Source organism: Triticum urartu, chromosome 3 (assembly GCF_003073215.2).
Source record: "Triticum urartu cultivar G1812 chromosome 3, Tu2.1, whole genome shotgun sequence".
Lineage (NCBI taxonomy): Eukaryota > Viridiplantae > Streptophyta > Magnoliopsida > Poales > Poaceae > Triticum > Triticum urartu.
In genome coordinates, this window is record NC_053024.1 from 728,352,060 (window position 1) to 728,355,777 (window position 3,718).

Below are 3,718 nucleotides of genomic sequence, written 5' to 3' on the forward strand. Positions count from 1 at the left end.
AATATATCGATCTTTATGTCTCGACCATTTTGAGACTCCTCGTCATGTCTGTGATCATATCCGGAACTCCGAACTACCTTCGGTACATCAAAACACATAAACTCATATTACCGATCGTCACCAAACGTTAAGCGTGCGGACCCTACGGGTTCGAGAACTATGTAGACATGACCGAGACTCATGTCCGGTCAATAACCAAGAGCGGAACCTGGATGCTCATATTGGCTCCTACATATTCTACGAAGATCTTTATCGGTCAAACCGCATAACGGTATACGTTGTTCCCTTTGTCATCGGTATGTTACTTGCCCGAGATTCGATCGTCGCTATCTCAATACCTAGTTCAATCTCGTTACCGGCAAGTCTCTTTACTCATTCCGTAATGCTACATCCCGTAACTAACTCATTAGCTACATTGCTTGCAAGGCTTATAGTGATGTACATTACCGAGAGGGCCCAGAGATACCTCTCTGACAATCGGAGTGACAAATCCTAATCTTGATCCATGCCAACTCAACGAACACCATCGGAGACACCTGTAGAGCACCTTTATAGTCACTCAGTTACGTTGTGACGTTTGGTAGCACACAAAGTGTTCCTCCGATATTCAGGAGTTGCATGATCTCATAGTCATAGGAACATGTATAGTTATGGAGAAAGCAATAGCAACAAACTAAACGATCATCGTGCTAAGCTAACGGATGGGTCAAGTCAATCACATCATTCTCTAATGATGTGATCCCGTTAATCAAATGATAACTCATGTCTATGGTTAGGAAACATAACCATCATTGATTCAACGAGCTAGTCAAGTAGAGGCAGTCTAGTGACACTCTGTTTGTCTATGTATTCACACATGTACTAAGTTACCGTTTAATACAATTCTAGCATGAATAATACACATTTATCATGATATAAGGAAATATAAATAACAAATTTATTATTGCCTCTAAGGCATATTTCCTTCAGTCTCCCACTTGCACTAGAGTCAATAATCTATTTCACATCGTGATGTGATTTAACACCAATAGTTCACATTTTATGTGGTTAGTTCACATCTCCATGTGACTAACACCCAAAGGGTTTAATAGAGTCAATAATCTAGTTCACATCGCTATGTTATTAACACCCAAAGAGTGATCATGTTTTGCTTGCGAGAGAAATTTAGTCAACGGGTCTGCCACATTCAGAGCCGTATGTATTTTGCAAATTTTCTATATCTACAATGCTTTGCACGGAGCTACTCTAGCTAATTGCTCCCACTTTCAATATTTATCTAGATCGAGACTTAGAGTCATCCAGATCGGTGTCAAAGCTTGCATCGACGTAACTCTTTATGACGAACTCTTTGTCACCTCCATAACCGAGAAACATTTCCTTATTCCACTAAGGATATTTTTGACGGCTATCCAGTGATCCACTCCTGGATCACTATTGTACCCTCTTGCCAAACTTATGGTGAGGTACACAATAGGTCTGGTACACGGCATAGCATACTTTGTAGAACCTATGGATGAGGCATAGGGAATGACTTTTCATTCTCTTTCTATTTTCTGCCGTGGTCGGGTTTTGAGTCTTTAATCAACTTCACACCTTGCAACACAAGCAAGAACTCCTTCTTTGACTGTTCCATTTTGAACTACTTCAAAATATTGTCAAGGTATGTACTCATTGAAAATATATCAAGCATCTTGATCTATCTCTATAGATCTTGATGCTCAATATGTAAGTAGCTTCACCGAGGTATTTCTTTGAAAAACTCCTTTCAAATATTCCTTTATGCTTTCCAGAAAATTCTACATTATTTCCGATCAACAATATGCCATTCACATATAGTTATCAGAAATGTTGTAGTGCTCCCACTCACTTTCTTGTAAATACAGGCTTCACCGCAAGTCTACATAAAACCATATGCTTTGATCACTTTATCAAAGCATATATTCCAACTCTGAGCTGCTTGCACCAGTCCATAGATGGATCGCTGGAGCTTGGTCACTTTGTTAGCACCTTTAGGATCGACAAAACCTTCTGGTTGCATCATATACAACTCTTGTTTAAGAAATCCATTAAGGAATGCGGTTTTGACATCCATTTGCTAGATTTCATAAATGCGGCAACTGCTAACATGATTCGGACAGACTTTTAAGCATCGATACTAGTGAGAAAATCTCAACGTAGTCAACACCTTGAACTTGTCGAAAACATTTTTTTGACAATTCGAGCTTCGTAGATATTAACACTACTATCAGCGTTCGTCTTCCTCTTGAAGATCCATTTGTTCTCAATGACTCACCGATCATCGGGCAAGTTAATCAAAGTCCATACTTTGTTCTCATACATGGATCCCATCTCAGTTTTCATGGCCTCAAGCCATTTTGCGGAATCTGGGCTCATCATCGCTTCCTCATAGTTCGTAGGTTCGTCAGGGTCTAGTAACATGACTTCCAAAACAGGATTACCGTACCACCCTGGTGCGGATCTTACTCTGGTTGACTTACAAGGTTCGGTAGTAACTTGACCAGAAGTTTCATGATCATCATCATTAGCTTCCTCACTTACTGATGTTGCAATCACTGTAACTAATTTCAGTGATGAACTACTTTCCAATAAGGGAGAACGTACAATTACCTCGTCAAGTTCTACTTTCCTCCCACTCACTTCTTTCGAGAGAAACTCCTTCTCTAGAAACGATCCATTCTTAGCAACGAATATCTTGCCTTCGGATTTGTGATAGAAGGTGTACCCAACAGTCTCCTTTGGGTATCCTATGAAGACACATTTCTTCGATTTGGGTTCGAGCTTATCAGGTTGAAGCTTTTTCACAAAAGCATCGCTGCCCCAAACTTTAAGAAACAACAACTTGGGTTTCTTGCCAAACCATAGTTCATAAGGTGTCGTCTCAACGGATTTAGATGGTTCCCTATTTAGCGTGAATGCAGCTGTCTCTAAAGCGTAACCCCAAAACGATAGTGGTAAATTAGTGAGAGACATCATAGCTCGCACCATATCTAGTCAAGTATGATTACGATGTTCGGACACACCATTACGTTGTGGTGTTCCGGGTGGCATGAGTTGCGAAACTATTCCGCATTGTTTCAAATGAAGACCAAACTCGTAACTCAAATATTCTCCTACACGATTAGATCATAGAAACTTTATTTTCTTGTTACGATGATTTTGCACTTCACTCCGAAATTCTTTGAACTTTTCAAATGTTTCAGACTTATGTTTCATCAAGTAGATATACCCATATCTGCTCAAATCATCCGTGAAGGTGAGAAAATAACGATATCCGCCGCGAGCTTCAATGTTCATTGGACCACATACATCTATATGTATGATTTCCAATAACTCTGTTGCTCGCCCCATTGTTCCGGAGAATGGACTTTTAGTCATCTTGCCCATGAGGCATGGTTCACAAGTACCAAGTGATTCCAGAAGTCCATCAGAATGGAGTTTCTTCATGCGCTTTACACCAATATGACCTAAACGGCAATGCCACAAATATGTTGCACTATCATTATCAACTTTGAATCTTTTGGCATCAATATTATGAATATGTGTATCACTACGATCGAGATTCAGTAAACCATTCACCTTGAGCGTATGACCTCAGAAGGTATTATTCATGTAAACAGAATAACAATTATTCTTTGACTTAAATGATTAACCGTATTGCAATAAACATGATCCAATCATATTATGCTCAACGCAAACA